Raw genomic sequence first — 26,595 nt, 5'->3', positions numbered from 1 at the left:
ATTGGGCAGATATTCACATAGATGGTAAAAGGTATGTCCCTGATTCCAGGGTGACTCTTCTGCCAAATTTCAATTCTTACTCCAAAGCCTGAAGGTGCCGGATATTCTCAACAAAATCATTGTAAGAATATTTAAACGTGGGTTAAACAACATATTTCCCCCTTATCTCATTCTCAGAAATAGCTGGTCTTTTTAGATCAAAATCTGTCCCGCTCCCCCAAAAAATTGTCAGAGGCAGACACCTGGCATAAAAAATGTAAGTCTAAACAGTTTAAGTTAAGTTTATTATCTATATCTACATCTACATATTCAGAGAGAGAGAGAGAGTGAGAGAGAGAGAGATATTAAATAGAAAAAAGGGGAAGCTGATAGTAACAAATATAAATTAGAAGCTAGTAATTGCAGAAAATTGATAAGGGAAGCAAGGACAAAAGGCGGAATCTATGGCCACCAGAATTAAGGAGAATAAAAGAGAAGTTCTAAAGAGTACTAGGAATAAAAAAAAATACTAACAATGGTATTGGTTCATTACTAGATGAAAATGGTAGAATTTTCAATAATAATGAAGAAAAGGTAGAAATGTGCAATAAATATATCTATTCTCTGATTGGGAAATAACAGATGACATCATTGTGAGAGATATGAAAATTTCCTGCAATATCCTTGAAAAGCTATACTAAATTAAGTTTAAGTATTTTTGGAGTCCATTGTATTAAATGCAAAGTTTAGGTACTACTGTAGGCTGAGACTGTATGTAACCTCTCTATGTGGCAGAAATGATGCGAACCCTGGGAAGTGTTAAGAACTTCAAAGGACTGTATTGTGTGTTCTTGACAGACACATTGTTATTTTGGGACAAACAGTGTCAAGTGGTTTGCCTCAGGAGTCTCTTGGTGGAGGTGAATGCAAATTCTACACTTCCAGTGGTGCAAAAATCCAGTCTTTTGAAGCAATACGCTGAGGATAGGACCATTGTCTTCTGATCAGCTGTTTCTGGAGTGTCAAAATCAAAGGCTCAAGCTATAGAAAGGAAGGGCTAACCTGTTCATGAGAGTGTTAGTTCTGAGGTAAGGCTATTATGAACTTGTAACCACAACCCCCCCCCCAACCCTTTGTGCATTTGAAGGACAGATTCCGACCAGAGCCCTTGTTAGAGTTGAGGGTGGAGTGATCTCTGGTAAGCTTATTGGCATGCATGTAAGTTCTTTTAGTGTTTTGTTAAGTATTTTGAATCAGCAGCTCCAGATAAATTTAATCCAAGAGTTTTAAAAGAGCTGGCTGAGGAGCTTTCTGAACTGTTAATGTTGATATTCAGTAAGTCTTGGAACACTGGGAAAATTCCAAAAGACTTTGAGAAAGCCAATATTGTGACAATATTTTAAAAGGATAAATAGGATGACACAGGTAATTACTGACTTGTCAGTCTGACACTGATTCCAGGTGAGATAATGAATGGACTGATATGGAACTTGATCAATAAAGAATTAAAGGAGGATAATATAATTATTGCCAATCAGCATGGGTTTATGGAAAATATGTTTTTTTTATGAGGTTACAAGTTTGGAAGATAAAGGTAATAGAGCTGATATAATATATTCAGACTTCTGTATGACATTTGACTTGGTACTGCATGACAGTTCGATTAAAAACAGCAAGATATCATATTAACATGGCACACATAAAGTGTATTAAAAATTGGCTAACTGATAGGTCTCAAAATGTAATTGTAAATGGGGAATCATCATTAAATGGATGTGTTAGTTGGAACCTGAAGGGATTGGTTCTTGGCCCTCCACTATCTAACATTTTACAGTGACTTGGACAAAAACATAAAATCATCACTGATAAAGTTTGCAGATGACACACAAATTGGAGGAAGTGGTAATTAATGAAGAGACTAGGTCACTGATACAGAGCAATCTGGATGGCTTGATAAACTGAATACAAACAAACAATATGTGTTTTAATATTGCTAAATTTAAATCCTTAGGTAAATAAACAGGAATCTCAAGTAGGAGTAGAGAAGTTATTTCTTCTCTCTGTTTGGCACTGGCGCAGCCACTGTTGGAATACTGTATCCAATTCTGGTGTCCACAATTCAGGAAAGACGTTGATAAATGGGAGAAGGTTCAGAAAAAAGCCACAAGAGAGATTAAAGGATTAGAAAATATGCCTCATATTGATAGACTCAAGGAGCTCAATCTATTTACTTTAACAAAGAAAAGGCTAAGAGGTGACTTGATTATCGACTGTAAAAGTACTTACATGAGGAACAAATATTTAATAATGGGCTCTTCAATCTAGCAGAGAAAGGTGTAACACAAGCCAGTGCCTAGAAGTTGATCCTAGACAAATTTGAACTATAAATAAGATGTCAATTTTTAACACTGAGAGTAATTAACAACTGGACCAATTTACCAAGGATCATGATTGGATTAAATCAAGACTGGATTTTTTTTTCTAAAAGCTCTGCTCTTAGAATTATTTTGGGCAAGTTCTATGGCCTATGTTATACAGGAGGACAGACTACATGACCACAATGGTCTTTTCTGGATCTGTGATCTATGAAAAAAAAGGTTTGGCAAAGTTATAAGCCATTTGAAATGGCATCTGATAATGGAAAGTGTTGGTTAACCTTCATTCTAGATATTGCTGCTGGTGCAGCCTCTAAACCTTTATGTAATTCAATGGTGCAGCCTGATCTGCAATACTATATGCTGTATTGGTCACCCCATCTCAAAAAGGATATTGCAGAACTAGTGGATGTTCAAAGAATGCAACAAGAATGATCCAGGGCCTGGAAAAGCTCTTATACAAAGAAAGATTGAAGACTCTGTAATTGTTTACCTTACAGAGAAGATGAATAATAGAGGACATGATCAAGTATATAAAATTAATGAATGGACTACACAAGAATAAAGGGATATTTAATGAAACTAAAAGTGGGAAAATTCAAAGCCAATAAAAGGAAATACTTTTTCACACAATGTATAATTAACTCTCTGCATGGAACTCACTGCCACAGGAAGTCATTGAGGCCAAGAATATAGCAATATTCAAAAAAGAGGATTAGACATTTATAGAGATAGCAGGAAAATCCAGAGCTATAATTAATACTAGAAAAAACTTGTGGGAGGATATTAATCCTTATGCTTTAGGCTTTAAGCCAATCTCTAATTGCTAGAACCCGGGATGAGAACTATGAAAGGGGCAGATTATCTCACATTTGCTACTATGGGGTTCTTACACCTTTCTCTGAAATGTCTGGTTCAGGCCACTGTCAGATACTGGATACTGGACGGCATGGACCTTGGTCTGATGCAGTATGGCCATTCCTATGGGTCTACGGATTTGCAGAACTGCAAATGGCACATAGGAGATTCTGGGAAAAACTGAGAGCAGGTATTTATCAAATGCTTAAACATTTATAAGAAGCGAGAGGGATGTCCTATGACATTTGCAAATAGAGGTTTAAAACTGACCTTAGTTTCTGGCAACAAATCCAACAGTCACAGCATGCAGTTACAAACATAAAAATGCAAAAGAAATTACTGGTGTTCTCACTGAACTGTGAAAATGGAATAGACAGAGCCCAACCTCTATTCTTATTGAACTACCTCTGCTCTCACTAGTAAGTAATCACTGTATTCTGATTGGCACGAATTGGCTTTTTGAAAAGGGGAACAGTCAATGATGAACCACCCATCAAAACTGAATAAAGAAACTCATTACATAAAACAAACTCCTTCTATATGCAAACAAACAAACAAACAAACAAAAACACCTGGACAGGAGGAGAGACCAAGAACTGGATTCTTCAACTGGCTGCCAAGAATCTCTCCATCTGGTCAAAGCAAAGACTTATTGGAGGGAAGCACCTTACTAAATCTCTTTCTTTGAAGTTCCTAAGGGAAGACTATCATGGATAGAGAGAAAAAAAAAACCATTGACTTTTCCTTGTGAGCCATCCTTGAAATTCTATGTCATGAACACCAACCTGATGCAGCTGGTGGATAGTCACATAAAGGGGAAAAAAATCTACAAAAAAGGTTCCATGGAGAGCATGAAGACTAAGAAAATGTCAAGCAAACCATTTCAGTGTGTGCATATAGGTGAAGCTCAAAACAGGCTGGTTTAGAACTAGATTCCTTCTGCAGTTTTGAGATCAATAAGCTCAGCATCCCCTACAACAGGGCTATGCTAGAAAAAGCCAGATAAGTTCCCAAGCCAAAGTGAATCCTGAAAACCAAAAGATCCATAACAAAACACAGACATGCATTTTTCATGGAAATACCCTGTCCTGTGCCCACAAGCATGGTTCCCCTTTTGAAAGATTTTTAACAACATAAGAACAGAAGAATGGCAATGCTGGGTAAGATCAAAAGTCCCTCTAGTCCAGCATCCTGTCATCTGCCAATGCCCGGTGCTTCAGAGGGAATGAACAGAACAGGTAATCATCAAGTGATTCATCCCCTGTTGCTCATTCCCAGCTTCTGGCAAACAGAGGATAGGGATACCATTGTTGCCCATCCCATCTAGTAGCCTTTGATGGACCTATCCTCCGTGATTTTATCTAGTTCTTTTTTGAAACCTTCACAACATCCTCTGGCGAAGTGTTCCTACATATTTTATGTCTCACCTCAATGGCCACTGGAGTCCAGTGGTTCTCCAATGGTATATTGGGGTTCACTTGGGGCCAGCAGGCTGCAGCTCAACAGTCTCCCAGAGTCTTGGGATGGCCTTGTCAGACAGTGTGAGGGCCTGGTGGCTGAGTTACAGTTTGTCATCCCTCCCGCTGACAGCTAGGAAGGGTCCTGCAGACCAATGGTGGTCCATACCCCAGTGTTTGAGACACGTTACACTAGACTGATCATCATGGTCAGGATATTAAACATTTCTGTAGTCATTGAACATTCAGCATTTTCTCTGCAGAACGCATTTTATTTAGGTTAGTTTTTCTTTTGCTACTATCTGGAATATAGAAAATCTGCAAGCCACAAAAAAAAAAAAGTAGGATATTCAATAATGGTATTTATAATAAAATCAATAATTGATGCTAAGCACACTTAAAAAACCAAAGAATACAACCTACTTATTTTGCCAGTGGGGAAATGGTAAGAAATGAGTGTGCTGGCTTAACTTAATTTAGGTTTCTTAGGACTGGGTTTATAATTACTTTATGTAACTGTGTTATTTATTTTCATTAACTCTAACTGAATAGTAAATATGATACTAACTTATTTTTGTAGGAAAACCCCAACTAGTGAAAATGTAGAAAGCAATTCTAAAACAGGGAAAAATGCTAAAGTCTTCATGGATACCATATACAATACCTGTAGTACTGGCTTATCTCATCCTATTATTATTATTTGTTTGTATTGCAAAACCCCCTAGAAGCCCCAGTTATGGACCTGGACTCCATTGTGCTAGGTGCTGTGCAAACACAACAAAAAGATGGTCCCTGCTCCAAAGCATTCACAATTTAAGTAAACATAAGCCTATTTAATTATGTTTTGATTACATATATGGGACCAAATTCCATTCAGTTACACACATTATTGATATCAGAAGAGTTGCATGCATGTAACAACAAATTTACACCAATTTTTTTTTTAGTTCTGCTCACCAATTAATCTGCATTAGGTACTAATTGGTGAAATTATTTATTTCTTTGATAGCAAGACACTAAGAAATTCTGGAAAAAAACTTTCTCCCCTGAAAGATGTAATTAATAATATCACAGGATATTGTACTAGGGACCACAGGCCCGGTCAGTCCTAATGTGATATTAAATATGGTCCCTCTTTCTTCCCAAGCACTGGATAACCATAGACATATAGTGCCATTAGGAAAGAGTGCTGCAGCTAATTGGCATATTGCACAAAGTGGGAGGAGAAAAAATGTTGGTCAAGCATAAAAATGCCAAGGGGTCTTTACTGACCACACACCACCCAGGACCTCTGCATTTTAACACTTTGTACAAGAGAACCCTGACAGTGAATAAAATCTGTTGGTTTCATTACCTGTAACATGCTTTGGAAAATTAACAGAATCTTTACCCTTTAACTTCTTTGGAGCAAGAGCAGCCAGTTTCCCTTACCAACTTACATAGTACTTTGTAGATACTCCAAAGATGTATCAAGCTACTTCCTCCCTAACCAGGCTATTTTGTCATGACAGGGAACGAAAGGCAACAGTGGGTATACCTAGCCTAATAGCCTCCTCTCTGTGCTATTCAGTTCTGACCTTAAGCAATAATTTAGGGGTCTCTGCTTTGGGGATTTCATAGGCAACTTTCCTTAGGGGCGCATCCCAAAATGCTAGGGCCAGCTCTGACATGCTGAATCTGCTTTCTCCCACTCCAGAGCAGCCAACCTAGGTGGTAGTACCTGGCAGCTGTCACTTTAAACCCTTAGTAAGTCTAAATATAAGGGCTGCAATAACAAGGCAGCAGCAGCCTGCCAGCTGCAACAGCAACCAGTAGTAGGGAAAACATATTGAAGAGCATAACTCAGGGCTCACTTTAATCATACCACAGCCAGGCCGGGCAAGAACTAGTGCCAAGGAGCCTGGAATTTTAATGGGCTCGTTCCAGTGATATAAGAGAGCCAGGCTTGGTCTGAAGACCAGAGTTAAAAGGCAGCAACAATAAGCTGAGGTCATGGAGCACATTTTATCAACCTTAGAAGTATGGAGGGCAGAGACATCTCTGTCAGTGTTTAAGCCATTGGTTCCAGAGTGTCTGGGGGTTTCAAACCTGATCCTTCGATGAGTGCACTCCCCCTCTGGCTGTGTGCTTAGAAATCTGTACAGCATTCAGGGAAGTGGAGGACATTTCTTTGTGAAAACTTTTATATGAGTTTGAAAGAAGAACCGTAGATTGTTCCACTTGTAAAGATCTTTCCCCTGTGTCTCCAGACTCAGCAACTGACTAGACAAAATATTTATGTGGCAATCTCATAGGAGGAGGCATTGACCAGCCACATGAAAATACTTAGTACACCTCTACCTCAATATAACGCTGTGCTCGAGAGCCAAAAAATCGTACTGCATTATAGGTGAAACCTTGTTATCTCGAACTTGCTTTGATCCGCTGGAGTGTGCAGGCTCCCCCCCACCCCCCGTGCTTTACCACGTTCTATCCAAATTTGTGTTATATTGGGTCACATTATATCGGGGTAGAGGTGTATAATGAATAACCTAGATCAAAGATGAACAACCAACCGCTGATGCGTCCATGGTTTCAAACATCCAGGGCTTGATTCTCCTCTCATGCTAACGTAAATCAGGAATAACTCTAGTAAAGTCAATGGAATAACACCTGTGAGTATCAGAGGAGAATCAAGCCTTTACTACTCATCAAAGCTTCAGGCACTCTACTTGACTGGCCACTTTTTTTTCCTGTGCAAGAGTTTTTTCTCTTAAAATGTAGAAAGCAGATTATATAGCCTCTGGATTCCAATTATTTGTGAATGTCGCTTTTAACTTATTAATAGGATATGAGAGCTGGCAGTCAGCCCACATGGTCCAACAGCAAAGCATAATGTAAATCAGAACTGACTCTACTGAAGTCAAAGGAGCTATACCAGTGTAAAGACTAGGCTGATGAGGTGTGAATCAGGCCCAACATCTTTACAAGGAAGGTTTTCTCCAAAAACATTGTTCAGATTTTAGTATTCAGCTACCTTAACAAAAACAGAAGAGATGTTTAACAAACAGAAAAATTAACATCCCCATTTGTTCCATGGACATATTCTTTACTTTGCTCTCTCATACCTCTCCCCCCAGTCCTACCAAAAAAAATCTGTTATAGCACTGCCTACACAAAGATCATGTGACTAACTTTCACACAATCCCCATCTTTACTTCTGAACTACTAATTGCACCTTGAGTCACCTGCTTTATTACCATACTATCCTTTTTACTCCTGCAGGAGGTTTGAGCAGGGAGTTAACTCAGTGACTGCTAGTGCTCAGGCAGGACTTCTGCACACTTTAACAGGCACTTTAACTGTAAGTGCAGGCAGGATGAGGACTGTCAGATGTTATGGTTCATCACTCTGGAATTAGAAAAAACAAAGGAACATTTTAATTAAACAAAGTTTCATTAATACTTGTCTCCACTGTGATTCTGTCTGCCTTGAGATAGCATAGATCACAAGAGTCTTTACAAATAATGGTAAAATGTCTTATCTTCTGGGACCATCAGATATAGAGGTACATGTTATGCCCTAATATGCCCTGCTAGCTGATTATGATGTTAAATTGATGGCTTCCAAAAGGAGTCCCCAGTGTTTTGTTTTCTGGAGGACATGTGATAAGAGTTGGCTGTATGCTGCAAAAAATATTAATTCATGGGCATTTTTGCAGATAAAATGATCAGTCTAGCTTTGCCAATGTTCAGAATCTTTTAATTCATTTTCTCTGGGCAATAAACAAATGAGTTTTTTTTAATTCACAGAAATCAAAAATTCTCACAGTCATATTGAAATCTCTTTAATTGTTCTCCTACTGTTAATAAAAGCCTGAAACAGAAATCAATAACTTGCAACCAATTACATGCCATAAACAAAGTACATCAAGCAAAGACATACTCTGTTCATGAACAACATGTAGGTGATCAGGTTATTTTAAATAACAAAACAGTTAGTAAAAGTTAAGCTTATTTGTGGACAATAAACATAAAAAAGGAAAAATTAACTTTTGACTAGTTGTATGACTAGTTCATCCAGTAGCTAAGTTGCAAGAAGTGTTTGAAAGGCCACTATTAGTGGAGTAACACAGCAGAAAATTTTAGGACACTATCTGGTTTACCCTTAATAAGATTAGGCATTGACATATGGAGGCTATACTGTTGAAGAAAAAAACAAAAACAAAAACCAAACCAAACAACAAACCCACAAACCAATCACAGAAAAAGGAAATGCCAATGGATTATTTCTCTGTTTTTCAGCAAGTTCCTTATTGCACTATTGGAAGCTGAGAACAGCTGGTAATGGGAATTTTAGGAAAAATGGACAAGACTTGAAAACTCTGACTTTCCTGATCATTCATTCTACTGACAGATTAGTGATGGGTGTGATACTTCAATTCATCTGCAACAGATAAGCACATTTTCTCAGGATGAAATGGCAAACTGGGGATTAGAAAGATTCACACTCTTTATCTCCAAATATTCCTTATTTCAGGTTTCTTACCTCTTCTTAAAGACTTTGTATAAAGAACATATTGATTTCCCTTAAAACTTAAGAGTGTGCTCTCAGTTAGAGCATTCAGAGTGCTTAAATAAAGCCTGGGTTATTTTTCTTTTACACCTGCATTGCATCAGTTTGAAAAGGTGTCTCCATCAGGCATCCACAAAATTTCAAAAGGGAATTAGAATTTTTCGTCTGCTCCATTGGGGCCTATTTACCAGCTGCTACTAGAAGTTCAAGTATATTAACATCAATTTTCAGAGAACACATTAAAACCTTTTTTTTTTGTTTAAATCACTGACTGACAACATAACATGATCTCAGGGGAGTATAGGTGGAGAGAAGGTTTCCAAAATCTAGATCAAGAATATAAGTGCTTCCAAGCCACAGTGTTCAGATCCAGATCTAGCTTTTCTCCAAGGAAAAAAAGTCTCTCCTAGGCCTCTCCCATTAGATTTACATAACTCACATTACCAAGGGGCAAGGAGGGGGCGGGAGAAAGGGAGATCTGCAATCATCTCTTGTAGTCTATTAGAGTAGAGGCATGTTGCAACAGGCCTCAGTTTTCCCAAAGCAGAATCACAATGCGTCTGCAGGACAGTGTAGAGGCAGCATGTGTCTCCCCTACCAAAGGCTTAACAGTGGGGGCTAGTGCAGCCCTTGGAGCAGGCTAGGACAGCCCTAATGACAGCTTCATACAATGTTGCATCCCTGATGCAGCAGTCGCTATGGAGCTTTGCAGAGGTGTGGAACTGCCAGGGTATAGTTGTGCTCTGGTCATGCCTGCCCCATTCCTATCCCATCCAGAATGCACCCTGCTATCTGAGCTGCTGAAAAGATAGCACAGCTGTCCCCTGTAATGAGGACGTTCTCCATGTGAACAGGAGTCTTCCATGTATTCTCTGGCCCTTTTGTACCAATTTAGCAATCCTGGGGCCTATCTCTACTCATATTACCTGCAGTAGGCAAGCAAGCAGAGGATCTCCCTTCAACAAGTATTGCTTTGAAGAATAAATTCTCAGGATACTGGCTCAAAACAAACTGCTATATGATAGAACAGCTACGTATCACCTGTCTGGGGAATAACACAGCTTCAAAATATCTAGTCTGATGTTACAGATAACTTGTAACTTGCAGTTCTGACTTTTCCTGGCTCCTGCATTTTCTTGAATGTTATTTTTCTGCTAGCCCCTTCTGCAGATGATCTGCTTCAACTCAGACCTATGCTGCGAACAACTCAATTTTATGCACTAAATGGAAAGAAAGACACTGGCAGGCATCATTCATTCTTTTTATCCTTCAAGTCAGCTATTTGTTGCTCAGATGCAGACAAACACAATATGTGTTAATACATCCTTGGATATAGCTTCTTGATTGTCAAAGATTCTGCTGTAATTATAATACTGCTGCTGCATCTAGAGTTTAATTGTTGCATGTGACCTGCTTAAATATTAAATGTTTATTGATTATTTGTCCTTGGGAACTCAATAAACTTTAACCAACTACAGTGTCTGTATTAAAAATTTTTGTCCCTAAGGAATCACAAGGTGGTGAGGTTTGGAGAAAGGGGGTTGTGGAATGGATTTGGAGAGAAAGAAGTAAATATTACTTGAAGAAAGACATAAGATAACTTTAAGCAAAATAGTCTTAAAATCATTACTTATATCAAAGTGCTGTAATTCTCTTGGCACCGAATGCTGATCCTACTAAAGTCAACTAGAGTTTTAACATTGACTGCAGTGGTACCAGAATTTGGCTCTTGGACTATTAAAGCTAAAGAAATTCATATTACATCTTTTAGCCAAGAATAGCTTTTCTAGTGGCTGTGATTCATAAATGGAAAAGTAATATTTCCTGTTGGCTAACACAGAGGACTAGCAGCCAGATCCTTCAGTTCTATTTCAAACTCTGAGACGTAGTCACTGTGGGCTAAATGCATCCTAATTCCTCATGCACTACCCAGGGAAATAAAGGACAGTAGCCTTTCCCCTAACACACACACAGCATTTGGCTGAATTAGGACTGCTCATCTCATACCTATGAGTGAGTGGGTGGGATGAAGATGCCAACCAGACTAGCTGGTTTGGTGTCTGGAGATGAGTAAGTTGCACTCCCAGCCTGGAGAAGATATGAGGAGCAGGAGAGGAACTGTAACCCTGTGAAGCGCAAAAACTTCCCAGTGTGGCTTCTGGGCAATACTGATATATATTGCATCATACTCGGGGTTGAGCCTATTGGCTCAGTCTAGCCCTGTGACCTTGGAGAAATATTTAACTTCTCTGTGCCTCAGTTTAGCCCTCTATCAATGTGTATAATACCTAATAACCACAAGCGGCTCTCTGGGATTTAATTCATTATTGTTTGCATAGCTCTGGAAGGTCTTCACATAATAGGTGCAGAGTATTGTTCTTCCGTAGACATGATGCCTATAATGCTTTGATCTCTGATGTGTAACTCATGAAAGCAGCTACACAGCTAAACAGCTACACGTGCCTGTTCAGTACAAGATATTATACCATGATATTCAGAGTGCTTGAATTAAAAAGCCACAGCCTCACATATGATACTATTGTTGGGATGGAAAGTATATAATCCTTTCCCCCTCTTTTCCAGATCTGGTACATGCCACAATTTATAGCTGTATATCCGAGACCAGAATTTAACCTCAGTTGTAACAGTTTAGGATATAATTCAATGAACTATTGAGTAGAGATGAGCCCAAGCTTCAAGGATGGTTCAAATTACTTCAGAGTTCGAGAGTGTTTGCATCCAGGGTTTTGAACTGGCCCATTTTCATTATCCATTTATCCTTCACAGACACAGCATACTGAATTCAAGCTATAGGCTGACTCTCTTCTCGCTCACATGGGCTTCAGTACAGCTGCTCTTGAGTTACACTAGTGTTAATGAGAAGACCTGTTTTTATTCTTTGGAAGCATTTTCATTCTATTCTAAAATTTACAACCATTGTAGTCCTTTTAAAAATGAACATGCAGCCTGCTAATGATTAATTTGCTCTAGCCAACAATTCCTGCTAGCCTGTTGGAATGAACTAATTGTTATTGGGATTACTACGTGTGCAATAAACGTTCTCCCCATTTCAAAGTTGATGTTACATCCCTTTGTCCACTTATAAAATAAAGGCAAGTGAATTGCCATTGATTCCTTTAGTCAGAATAGCAGGAATGCAGCTTAATAGCAACTACAAATCAATAAAGAATTTCTGACCAAGAATATAGTATTAGAAATCTACGGAAGACCTAACAGTTATTACATTACTAAAAACATCATTTATTGAGGGCAGCTAGCGAGGCCTTGCTTCTCAGGTATTGAAAAAGAAATATTTCAAAGGCAAATACTAGTATTTTTCCTTCTCTGTGTAGAACGTTGAATTATGATATTTTCCCATATTGCTGACAAAGATTTATTAATATTTTACACACTTTATTCTATGGTTTGGGGAAAATGTTAAAGGCTATCATAATATTTCTTTACTGTTACTAAATGTATGAATGATTTTAGTTCTCATGAAAGTGAGGGACTAATAGTGCTATGTTTAACCACAGAACAAAAGCAAGCATACCCTATGCAAGCTTTGCTAAATAGTTCTCCTAATGTACCTCCTGCCTGACACTCCTCCTTCCCCCGCTAGTGAAGTATCTGCGTTTAACAGAGAATGTCCACTCACTTGTGCCAGACTACGAAGTTGCCTTGGATATCTAGATGAATACAGCCATACAAGAGTAAGCCTTCAATCACTTCACTTTTTTCTTGCACAAATATTGCTGTGTGCTATTAAATTGCTGTCACGTTCTACCTCAGAGGTGGATTTCTATGATTGACAATGTTAGTCTTGTACTGTTTGTACATTGAAAATTTCATAAAGCTCTGTGAAATCCTTTGGGGTCAAAAAGTGCAATATACATATTAGACAGCATTGCAATTATAATCCCTATCTCTCATTCATTGTAATAATGATTATAGCAGCACCTAGAGGTCCTAGCTGAAATCAGAGAATGATGTGCGGATAGTAAGAAACAGTCTTGGCTCTGAAGAGCTTTGAATCTAAATACACATAACGTATGAAGCATGGGTTCTCAAACTGGGGGTCAGGACCCCTGAAGGGGTCATGAGGTTATTACATGGGGTGTAGTGAGCTGTCAGCCTCCACCCCAAACCCACTTTGTCTTCAGCATTTATAATGGTGTTAAATATATAAAAAGTGCTTTTAATTTATAAGGGGGGGGTCACACTCAAAGGCTTCTTATGTGAAAGGGGTCACCAGTACAAAAGTTTGAGAACCACTAATTAAAGGGTGGGTGACAAAAAATATTAACTCCATTCTACAGATGAGGAACTGAGACACAAAGAGATATAAGTGACTTGCCCAAGGTCATCCAGGAAGTCTGTGGCATAGCTAGAAACTGAACCAGAACCCCTGAGCCCCAGACCAGTGCTTTACCAAGAAGACCATTCTTCCTTTCCTGAGAGTAGCCAAGTCTGAATGCAACTATGTTCCTGATTACCATGACTTAAGGGATAGGACAGCTGCAGAGCAGAATGCGTGAGAATGTGCAATCACCATATCCATGCAAACCACAGTAGTGTAAGGGCATGGGAACCAGCTGTGTCTCCATCAACTTTAGAATGTACCAAATGTCTATAGGAATTTGCATTACCTCTTCTCTAGCCAGGAGACGGATACCCTGAGGGCATGGCCACTCTTGCAGATGTAGAGCGCTTTGAGTTAAACCAACCTTCAGAGAGAGTAGTAGGGAAAGCACTGCAGTCTGTCCACACTGATAGCTGCAAGTGCACTGGTGTGGCCACATTTGTGGCACTTGCAGCAGCATTAGGAGTGGTGCATTACAAGCAGCTATCCCACAGAACATCTCTTCCTATTCTGGCACTCTGGCTTGTGGGGAGGGGATGGGGGCCTTTTGGGTCCTGTCCCAATGCCCTGTGATGCATTGATTCACATCCCAGCAATCCCTGTGCTTCTGTCCACATTTGGCGTCATCTTTCAATGTTTTTTGTGCTGCGCACTCTGTCTTCCCTTTTGGTCTGTAGGAATGGAGCCCAAACTGCTGAGGAATATGCTGATGGGTCTCACCAGCATGTCACGTTTGTCAGTTGAGTTACTCCTTAAGATCCAAACTGACAGTGAGGAGTCTGACGATGATTTTGACTCGAGTAATGCATATGACATGACATTGCTTGTGGCATTCACAGACATGCTCACTACTGTGGAACACTGCTTTTGGGCTCGGGAAACAAGCACTCAGTGGTGGGATCACATCGTCATACAAATCTTAGATGATGAGCCTTGGCTGCAGAGCTTTCAGATGAGAAAAGCCACTTTCATAGGACTGTATGAGGAGCTCGCCCCCATCCTGCAGCTCAAAGACACAAGATTGAGAGCTGTCCTGATGCTGGAGAAGTGGCTGGCTTTTGCAGTTTGGAAGCTGGCAACTTCAGACAGCTACCAATCGGTCGCTAACCAGTTTGGAGTGGGAAAATCGACCATTGGAATTGTGTTGATGCAAGTTTGCAGGACCATTAATTGCATCCTGCTCAGAAGAACCGTGACTCTGGGAAATGTGCATGACACTGTGGCTGGCTTTGCACAAATGGGTTTTCCTAACTGTGGAAGGGTGATAGATGGGACACATTTTCCAATTCTGGCACCAGCCCACCTAGCCTCTGAGTACATTAATCAGAAGGGGTGTTTCTCTATGGCTCGCCAGGTGCTTGTGGATCACCGTGGGCATTTCATTGACATTAATGCAGGCTGGCCCAGAAAGGTGCATGACGCACGCATCTTTCGGAACACTGGCCTGTTCAGGAAGCTGCAAGCTAGGACTTTTTTCCCAGCCGAGAAGATCACCGTAGGGGAAGTTGAAATGCCCATTATGATCCTTGGAGACCCCACTTACCCTTTAATGCCATGGCTCATGAAACCCTACCCAGGAAGCCTAGACAGCAGCAAGGAGGGTTCAACAACATGCTGAGGCTGAGCCAATGAAGAATGACTGTGGAATGTGCTTTTGGCTGTTTAAATGGCTGCTGGTGCTCTCTGTATGGGAAGCTGGACCTGGCCGATGACAACATCCCTGCGGTTATATCTGTGTGCTCTACCTTCCATAACATTTGTGAAGGTAAGGGTGAAAGATTCACTCAGGCATGGAACTCGGACGTTCAACACCTGGAGGCTGAATTTCAACAACCACAGAGCAGGGCTATTAGAGGGGCCCAGCACGGGGCTGCAAGGATTAGGGATGCCTTGAGGGAGCAATCTGTCCTTCCCAAAGCACCAGCTGCCACAACTGGCTACCTTCCTCCTGGCTTGAGAACAGCTCCTGGCTGCATGCATCTAGGGATTCTGGGGTGTCTTTCTCTTCCTAAGCACCCTCGCTCCCACTTTCCTCCTTCTCCTCCTCCTGCCTTGTTGAACTGGGCTCTGAAGTGTCTACGGTGGTCCTCGGAGTAGAGGTGGGATCGCCCCCAAGTATCGTGTCCAGCTCTTTGTAGAAACAGCAGGTCACGGGGGCACTGCCAGAGAGGCGGTTTGCCTTGTGGGTTTTGCGGTAGGCATTCTGCAGCTCCTTCACTTTAACCCTGCACTGCAGTGCATCCCAGTCATGGCCCCTTGATAGCTGCTCAAAGGTATCGTAATTTCTATGGCTGGAGTGCAGCTGGGACTGGACATTTTTCTCCTCCCAAACACTTATGAGGTCCAACTCATTGCCATTGCTCCATACTGGGGATTGTCTGGTGCATGGAGGCATGGTCACCCGGAAAGATTCGCTGAGCGGACTCCATGCCTAGCTGAGCAAATAGGAAGGGGATTTTCAAAATTCCCAGAGAATTTAAAGGGCGGGTCTGACAGTTGATCACCTGAGGGCAGGGCAGTAGAGTTGAAAGTGATGACCAGAGTGGCTAGAACAGGCATTGAGAGACACTTCTGGAGGCCCATCAGAGTGCATTAATAGACCAGAGGGTTCACACTGGTGCCACGGTGCTCCAGCTGGGGTGCATCAAATGTTATTCCACTCGCCGAGGTAGAGTACCAGGAGCGCTCGAGCTGCGGAATCTGAGCACTCTGTTGTCAAGAGGTGTTGTTGTCAGATGCTACCGGTGTGGTGCTCTGCTCTCTCCTTGTTGGTATCACTCGGCTGCGTGCGTGTGTTCCCTCTGTGTGCTGTCCCAGCTCTGCGCAGATAACTGACACAGCAGACCCGAAGAGAACCCCCAATGACCACAGAGTCTAGTAAGGTATGAAGGCACGTCAGCCAGGTTTATTGCCGTATTGGATACAGTAGTAGTTCTCCGCAGATTACTTAGTCTACCGAGCATACTACGAATATGTACCCACGGTCAATGGACTCGGCTCAGTCAGCGGGGGGACTTTCCACTGCCCCCCCATCCGGACAAAGACATCGCCCCAGAGATACATTCTTATACACAGGTACAAACAAGTTACATATCACTCCTGACGTATTGAGGTGCAGCCCCTCTACGCAGCAAGGTACAACCCCTCTACGTAGTCAGGTGCTGCCTCTCACCTTGTACCTGTTGGTTCGATCAAAACAACTCTATCCATCATTTTGCCCTTTTGCCCCCGTCATTGGGATGGGTCAGCCTGTTCTTTCTTATCTGTGCAATGTTCCAGTATAAGGTGTTCTGGTACCGTGTTTATACTTCAGTATGCTAGGTGAATATATGTTTATGCAATATCAGCCCTTTCCTTGCCAACATCCGTGAACCGAGCCGGCCTTCAGCTCACAGCTTGACTTTGCTTTCTAGCTAAGTCTTGACATTACTTTAGTTCAGGCCTCAGGCCTCATACTGGGCCTTTATCAGGGCCTTCACTTACTACATGCTCTATGTGCCTTGCCACTGTGGATACGTCATGAGTTAGAGCACATAGGGGCTGCTTTAATGTGCTATAACTTGCAAGTGTAGCCATGCCCTGACAGTGCATGAGCAATGGTACAGACAAGTGTGTATAAGGCACTGATTGACATCAGTTACAATGCCTTCCTTCAGAAATTTAGCATACAGATCAATTGGAGGCACTTTACAGTCAATTTGAAATGATCCGACATCACTATCTATTGACTAGCACACCAAATCTGTGACAGAATAATGAATTGTGGCTAGTGTCAATAACTGTCTAAATGTGGTTTTGACTTCTGTTGTGCATGAGGGCTAATTCTTGCTGCATATGGAAATATGCATGCTATGAAATCCAAGAGAAGACAGCAAAAGTAGAACAAGGGCTGCAGAAACAGAACATACAGGCAACATACAGGATTCACTGGTGATGTGCTGTTCAGTGAGAAGACGTACTGTGAAAAGCACCTTGAAGTTCAAGGGAAGTGTATGACAGAGCAATGACGTCTTCACATGAGGCACAAAAGGAAATCTATCACTTCAACACTGACAGCTTGGAGAAATGAGCTTGTTGTGTCACTGTAAGCTTGTGCCACAGATATGGCTGCACAAGTAGGATTGCAAATCTCATAAAAATAGGGAACGTGGAGAATGTCATTTCTAGTGCTTCAGTTTATTTAAAAGATGGTTTTGAACTTGAATACCTGATCTGCACGCATACCTGCAGGGAGCAGTACAATCCAACCTGCCAGAGAACTGAGAAAGGACAACTGAGGATCTCCACTGTGTTTTGCCTTTTCACACTTGTATAAAGTGAGTGCCCATTGAGTGTCAAAGTCCACTCAATCAGAACAGGAGGGCTGGATTCTCAGGTGACTTTATGGCATCAAGCGCCATGAGGCACCAGTCCAGCCCACACAGCATCATGTATTACGCTGGCTGCCTGCCATACCCAATGGGAGCTGCAGCAGCTGGGTATAGCTAGGAAATAAGGGCAAAGCTTGGAAAGGGACTCCCTATATGGAGGATGTTCTTCTGCCAGCTGTTGCCAGCTCTGGAGCAGGGGCTGTGTGCCCCCATGGCTGCGCTCTTTGCTGCAGCCACTGGAGCCAGCCCTTGGCTGTCAGCCTCCCCATGAGACTCCCTTCCTCCCCCCATCTAGCTCTGCCCCTTGGTTAATTTTAATAAAATAACAGACAGATCACAGGCACTGTGAATTTTTGTTTATTGCCTGTGACCTGTTCTTGAATTTTACTAAAAATAACCATGATAAAATCTTAGCCTTAGTTATTAGGCTCTCAGTGCCCAAACCTAACTCTCACAGTTAAAAATATCCACATCAAATGAATGGGGCCATAAATAAGGCAGAGATAGTGAGATCCGCCCTGACCTTCTATCATTCTTCCAGCTCCATGGCTTTTAGTCATAACTAACCTAGTGTGTGAGGCACAAGGCATTTGCTTTTCACTGCTTTCACAAGGATGAACGAAATCACTGTCTGGTGCTGTTGTGGTGGTGCGAATGCCGAGTGCAAGAGCACTATTGGGGAGGGGTGAAGGGATTGAACATCTTGTTGTCCTGCTTTGAATCAGATGTATATAATTCCATATAAAAGCCTACAGTTAGGGGGCTGTCTACATGGCACTAAGGGTGTGAGTTGTAGAGCACTCTGATGTGTTTCCCTCTAGCTGCCCTACATAGACCTTGCTGGTGAAAACTAAAGGTATCTAGTTCATCTGGATAGAGTCCTGGTCAGTTTATAGGAATTTACAGCAAGTATGCAGCCATCACTGCCCTCCTCAGCTATACATTTTCAAGGCAGCATAGAAATCCCTGATCCCACTTTTGAGTCTTTTGAAATGTGATGTAATTTGAGGCTTACTTATCTCCTATACCCTTTATCAAAGAACAATGAGCTATATAGATTATATACAGGCCCAGGAACATGATAGACTGAGAACAAGGACAACATATATAAAAAGCATGAAAAAAAAACTTAAAAAAAGAAAAAGAAAGCAGACCCTTTCTGATTAGCAGATTCATTCAGATTTTTAAATATTTTCACTTTGAATCTGTTCATGTCCCTTTTGTGTTCATTTCTTATCAATATTCTGACAGAAGAGTTTTCCTGGCAGGCATGTTCATGAAGTGATTATTGGGGAATATTTTCAGAAACCATATTTCCAATTTGTAATAATAAATATTAGCAACAGAAACCCAATTTCTAAGAGTTATGTTGAACTACTTAGGGAAAGAAACATACCATGTGACGTAAATAGCTGGTGAAAACAGCTTGAATTTTGCAAATACACCTCTACCTCAGTATAATGAGATCCAATATAACATGAATCCGGATATAACGCGGTAAAGCAGCCCTCTGGGTGGGTGGGGCTGCGCACTCTGTTGGATCAAAGCAAGTTCGATATAACGCGGTTTCACCTATAACGCGGTAAGATTTTTTGGCTCCCGAGGACAGCGCTATATTGAGGTAGAGGTGTACTCTAAAGAGCTGTTCTTGGATGAATTTCAGACCAAGAATCATTTACCAAATGTATTTGCTGTACGGCTTTAAATGCAACATCATTTGAGGTACTTGTCAACTATTCAAAGAATTTGTAAAGAGAAAAGAATGTTAAATTTATTGAGCAAATTGTTCAGTTCATTGTTTTTTACATTTAGCTGTGGTTTGAAATGAGACATGGTTTGCTGTATTGTTTTGCAGAGACCACTGGAAGCTGATAAATGTGGGGTTTTTGTAAATACATTTTTTAAGATGTTCTGTGATTTGTGTAGTAATGACAGAAAAACTTTTTATGCATCCATTATGGTTTTCCAAAACTAGACTATAAAAAATACGAGGATAAAAAAGGTACAGCCATTTTGCAGTTTGTGGATTCCAAACTGGGATAATTGAGTATGATAAAAGAAGACATTTCAATCAGTGTGGCCCTATACTTGGAATTAGTTAGTGCAGATTGTAGGATTTTGCAGAAGTCAATCATCAGTGTTCTGAATATTCAGGCACAGATTCTGGTCTCAGTTACACTGATGTAATTCTGAAGTAGTTCCAACAAAGTCAGTAGAATTACTCTGAATTTATAAAGGTGTAAATGGAACCAGAATACAAATCTTGGAGTATTACTTGTTATTTGTTTAGAAAGTATTAAAATAACATTCTCTCTTTCTCTCACACACACACATACACACACTCTCACACCCTCACCCCTTCTGTCTGCACGGTGTGGCTAATTGTTAATCACAAGAAACCTTTCATTAATTGGAAATGCAGTTTGAGTTTCATACATAAATGTATAAGAAAAAAGCTCACAGACAAAATCTACGCTTCACTGATTGAAGAATACATGGTTAACGACAGCCTCTGAACACCTTTTTAAAGAAAAAGAACAACCTCTCCTAACTACTGTTCTCCTCCCACCCCATGCTAATGAGTAGAGAATTTCTATATACAGTTGCCTTCTTGGCAGCTAGAAATGTGTAAAAGAAACAATGTAAAAGATATCAGCATATAGATTTCTCTTCCTGGAAGATCCATCGCCAAAATCACAACACATATTTAAGACGTGATAGTGGAATTTGTTCTCGTATAAATAAACTGTACACACTTAAGGCCTGATCCAAAACCCATTGAAATCAGTGGAAAGATTTGGATCAGACCCATTGGGTACTCCACTGACAGCAATGTTTTAGAGATTGCTATAGACAGAGCTGGCACATTTTATTTTATTTTTTGCAGAGCAAACTTTTCATTAACACAGTCCTGTTTTCAATTAAAAATATCACAAACAAAACGAACAAAAAATCCAGTTCTTTGTGGATATTTTCATGATTTTTGAGACTTTTTAATTGAATGTTTTAAAATTGATTTTAATAGAATCTTTGTATCAACAAATTATAGTGAGTGGAGGAGAGGGGCTGAGGAGGGAGGAAGAATCCCTTGCAGGAGAACCCTAGTGGAACTGGTTCCAAAGGTTTAAAAAATTATTGGGTTCTCAGAAACATCCCCCTGAACAACAAAAGTTTTAACGATGCAACGTGCTGGTGCGGACAGTGTTTCCTCATCGGGAGACGCTCTCCCAGCGACAAAGCTACTGTTCCTTGTTGGGCATGGTTTTATTTTGTCATCGGGAGAGCTCTTGCTGCGTACTTTACAATAGCATGGCTGTAGTGGCACACCAGTGCCATTATAAGATGTGCAGTGTAAGCCTTAGAGTCTATCCTTCCACGCTGTAAAGTTTCTCAAATGTAAAGTCAAGCATGTTCCTAAGTGTTGTCTTGAATAATAATAATGTATCTGAGCATGGGCTTAAGGACTTTCCAGAACTGGGAATTAATTCCTTCCACTTCTTCCTCTGTTATATGCACTCAGATCTGCATTCTCCCTACTGTTCCCACTGCTAACACCTCTACCATATATCTGTAATAGAGGGATTAATCTTTATGTTTTTGACTGTAAAATGTAATTCTTCATATATATGTGAGTTTGAGTTTAACAACAGGTTTTCTAGGCTCAGCCAGTTGCACAGCCCTGTCTCTCCACATGTGTATAACTTTCAGGTATTTGTACATATAATTTTCTGCTACTCGTTAATAGTTCTGGAGATTCAAAGTTGTGATTGTTAACCAAAAAATACAGTTCCCACAACCAGCTTCATGATACGTCCACTTACTCTGTTCTCACTGCTGTAGAATCCTTTAAAGAAATAGTACCCAACTCAGCAACTCTTCAGAATGCAATATGATCTTCTCTAGAAGAAATATACAGGCAGTTAGTACCTTTAGAAAATCTTGTGCTTGCCAAGAAGATGTCACTGCTTCTGCTGTTCTAATCACAAATATTACAAATTCCGCTATGTCATTCCATTGAAAGGGGTGAATTTAGTCCAAGTAATTCAATTACAGGATTTCAGAAATTTGAACAAAATGAACCGGAGCAAAAGAAAGCTCACACTCACAAAGGGGAAAAACCTGACCATTATGCCACATGAAGAGTACCTCAGCCTTTGAGAGCTGCTCCTAGATCAGAGGGTGTGCTGGAGTTCTGAGCAGGTTCAGGATGGCTCCCCACCACAATTACTTTTCTTACCTCTTGAAACAAAGGTATGCTTGTGGTGAGCAGGCTTTAGGTTTAGCATGGCTGACTATGCTTCTGCAATGTCGCAAGAGCTTCTATGGTTATGTGATGCATGCTACAATAATAATTTAGGTTGCTGCCTGTTTCAAATGGCTCCAGTGAATACTTATCTGTGTCTTCCTCTCTTTGGCATAGGCTAGAAAGCAACTGCTAAAGTGGCTATGGATTCTGCAGAAAGGTCAAGTACACTGTCAATAGGTCTTGATATAATAAAACACCTAAACGTACTTAATTTTTAAGCATTAGAATGGTCCAGTTGAAGTGGGACTACTTACATACTTAAAGTTTGAGCACATACTTTGCTGGACTGGAATCAGATTAAAATCTTCATCATCAGTGTGTAAAACACTGGAAACGAAAGGCAAAGTCTCTATCTGAAGACATGCATTGTATGCAAAACAAATACATTGTTAGAAAGGCACGTGTGGAAGAGATCCCACAATAAGATACTGAATATCCTTGCCATGTTGTTACCACATCATACATTACACACTCTGATGAAGTATTTTATAAAGCTGCATGTGTATGTAACACATGGTCAAACACTGACACATGAGTAAGTAATCAGGCTATTTCTTTCACCTTTTCCTTTAATAGAGAAACCTTTAGTGGCTTCCTCTTTGGTACTTCTTATTTTCTTCCGTGTGTCCCCATTCATTCAGGGGCTTCTCTGTGGTGCATTTTCATTTTCAGCAAGTGTGAACTTTAACATCCTTTCCCTCCATAGTGCAGGAGATTTGAACCACTCAGATTCAATTGTTGGTCTGAACTTTATCCTACAATAAACCTCCAAAGCCCACAGAAACAGACTGATGAGTCTGAGCTATCAGATTTTCAGGGCGATCATGCAGATTACTGTGGTCACACGCTGAGAAGGATAGTCCAACAAGCACTGCTATTTCAGGGGACTGGATGACACTTCACCCTAAAAATAAGTCCTACCCTTCTCATGCTGGTAACTGGTTCCTCTGATACGTACACTTGAGTTTCACATTCTCAAATTTATCCCTTACCATCTGGTACTTAGATGCTCCAAATAAAGAGAAGTTTACAGTTAAAGTTCCCTTGAAATATATTATTTTGCCATTCCACAGCTCCTCTCTTCTGATTCACATTTACTTTGTATGCAAATATCCTGCATGAGTTAAGCTTATTGCTCTAATTTAAGGGGAAAGCATGGAAAAATCAATTCATCTTTGACCATATTAGAACAATATGAAGATCTGACACTGCACTGATCGAGTACCAGAGTTACACAATGAAAAACTGTAATTTGTAATATAATTGGAAGTTCTCAGGATTTATTACTGTTACAAAGAAAGTCTATTGCAGTAGTAGGTAATGGAATACCATGCCTCTGTTTTCAGACTTATTTTTCCAATTTAAGGAGACTAAACTTCCTTTGTTTTAGTGGTGGGCTAATTTAGGTTGTTCAGTGGAGGTGTATCAAATGGTTTGAAAATACAGATAACAAGTCTATAACATTTTGACATGGACATTAAATATAATGGGGCAGAGCTTGAACTAGTGTAAATTGTCATAGTTCCTTTGACTTCAGCGGAAGGAGCCAGAGAATTTACATGAACTGAGAATGGGTCACAGCTTGCTCTCGGTTATAGTGGTGTCAATTCTGAGTAACTCTATTTCAGGCCATGGAGTCACACAAGATTACACTACTATAAATGAGGGTGCATATTTTGGCCCATTGAGAAAATATTCCTTGCTTTTTAAAAAAATGAAGGACAAGCAGTTTAAAAAAATCCATAGGCCAAATGTTGCTCGCTGTGATAGTGTGGAAGTAGAGAATAAGTCTGGGGCCAAATTCAACCACAGTTAAACTGTACTACTATTTCTGGAGTTATGCCAAGGATGAATATGTGGCACGATTTCAGCGGAGCCCTTGCTATCTGTAATCTACAGGCAGGGCTGGCCCACAACATTTTGGTACCTGAGACGAGGAGTTCAAATGACACCCCCAGGACCCCTCGCTTGGGCCAAAATTTTGAAAGGTCTCACTTCTGCCTCTTCCTGGTCTAGTCCTCTCATTGTACTGCTCTGCTACCTACCCCAATAAAGTAAAACTAATGCCTTGTTCAAAAATTTTAAGTAACATTAACTTTCAAAAGCCAGAACTGCAAATGTAACTTTTCTTGCCTGCATAGTAAACACTGTTAGACTGCTAATTAGCATGCAGGGTGTGTATGTGACGGTGGGGAGCAGCACCAGAAGGGAAGTTTGATGCCAAACTTAGAAGATGAATTGGACACATCAATTTGGAGACATGAGATTGTAAAAATTTCAATAATTTCCGTGATCAAAGTATTTTTACAGCACAGTTTTCAATCCCATCTTATTTGCATAAAGGTGAGGCACAGATACTTCAGATTAGGTTTGTTCATTACATTCTGGCAACCCCATAGTGCCCTTTGGCATTTTCAAGACAAGGCATCATATTTTAGAAATTATTCATTTCTGAAGTACAAACTTCAGAAAACGCCATCTGCATTATGCAAACATTACAGGCCTGCTATTAACTCTGGCATAACAAGCAAGATTCTTAAACCCTCCAACAAACTTGGCAAGTTTGCATAACCACTGTTTGCTTTCAGAAGTACACCAGAGTTTCTAAAGCACCAGGGAGAAGCAGGTAGGCTTTAATAGCAATTAACTTTCCATTCTGAGTCCAATATTAACTACTTTCCTCTGTAATATTGCTAAACCAATTCATTTTAAATGTTCAATATGTGGACCTGTGTTAGATGGGAACAGTTGAATCAGATTTGTGGCAACTCAGACCTGATGTTTGTTAGATATGGGAGTTAAAAACAGGACACTGACAGACATTCTGTCATTTTGGAAAAGCAGTTTGAAAACTAGCTTGGGCTAGAAACTCTGCATGTGCTTTATTCATCTCTCCTATATGAGAAGTAAAGGAGCTGAATGTTTTTTTTGCTCTAGGAAAGCAGAAATTGTCTTTTCACCTGTTTTCAAGCTTTCCTCTTCTTTTTCTAGTGAGGGCTTATGATCTAGCGGTTACTACCTAAGGGTGTTTTGGCATCTGATTCTGATCTCATTTATCCCAGTACCAGACCCACATTTTTTTTCCTGACTCACTGTATAGCTTTGGGCAACCCATTCACTGCCACTTCCTTGAATCAAGATGTCATGAAGGTAGAGGTTAAAGTCTGTACATATTAGAGCTGGGCAAAACACTGTTAGTTTACCCTTTTCTTTGCCAAAAAATGCAGAATGGGATTGACTAAACCATTTCACAAATTCATATTGTTTTCATTGAATTTTCATTAAAAAAAAACATAACCAACAAAAAATTCTGAAAAAATTAAATGTTTTAAAATTAGAAATAGAAATGTCATTCACTTTTATAAAAAAAATTAAAAATGTAAAAATAAGGCTGAAAATGAAATGAAATGTTTCTTTTGACCCTAAACTATTTTTTTCTACTTGTTGTTTCACCAACAATTTTGAGGTTTCAGGAGGACCCCAAACTATTTTTTCCACATGTTCTGGAACTTCCTGCAAATCAAATAATCTGTTCCTTACACAGAGCTACTGTATGTATATTTAAGTATGCAGCTACCATAGTGGGGCATGGAAAAAAAACCACATTTGTACAGGCAAATGACACACAGTAGAAATATTCAATTTGCATGGGCAGCCATAATTGTGTATGGAGACACAGACTGCAGTTACACAAATTCATATCTTTGTGTCTCCCCTTCTGGAAATTTTCTCACAGCATCTTGTTCTGGCCATCTGTTAAATGGTTATTAATAATCTATCTTATCAGGGTCAGGCTTCCCTACTTAATGTTTGTAAAGTGCTTTGAGATCTTTGATTGAAACATGCTACCTAAATGCAAAGTAATATTATTCCTGATGAGCAGGAATTGAAATAATGACAAACAGTTTTTGCTTTTGCATTTTATGTGGTGATGTACATACAGATATCCATAACATAACTCAGTTCTAACTGGTTTGTATTTACAAAGAGTTCCATGGCTCTCCAAAAGAAAAAGACATTACAAACTGAAGGTATGGAGGGAAAAGTAGGATGATGCCATGATATTACAAGGATGCCTCAAGTCAGGATTTAGATCTTACATGGTACTATCACCGCATCAACCATGTATATAAATGAGTCTTTGGGTAATAGAGAAACAGATACACACTGCTTTTTATTTATTTATTTATTTTAAAAAAAGATTTAACTAAAACCTGTGATGCATCCAAATGCTCGTTATTAATTTAAAGGTTGCTTGACTCTGATATTAATTAAGTGGCTTTGGGTGGTTTTCAGAATTGTGCGTCCAGGTGAATACAATATACAAATGATA

This window comes from Gopherus flavomarginatus, chromosome 4, assembly GCF_025201925.1.
Source record: "Gopherus flavomarginatus isolate rGopFla2 chromosome 4, rGopFla2.mat.asm, whole genome shotgun sequence".
Taxonomy (NCBI): domain Eukaryota; kingdom Metazoa; phylum Chordata; order Testudines; family Testudinidae; genus Gopherus; species Gopherus flavomarginatus.
Note: the sequence above shows the minus strand (reverse complement) of the source record.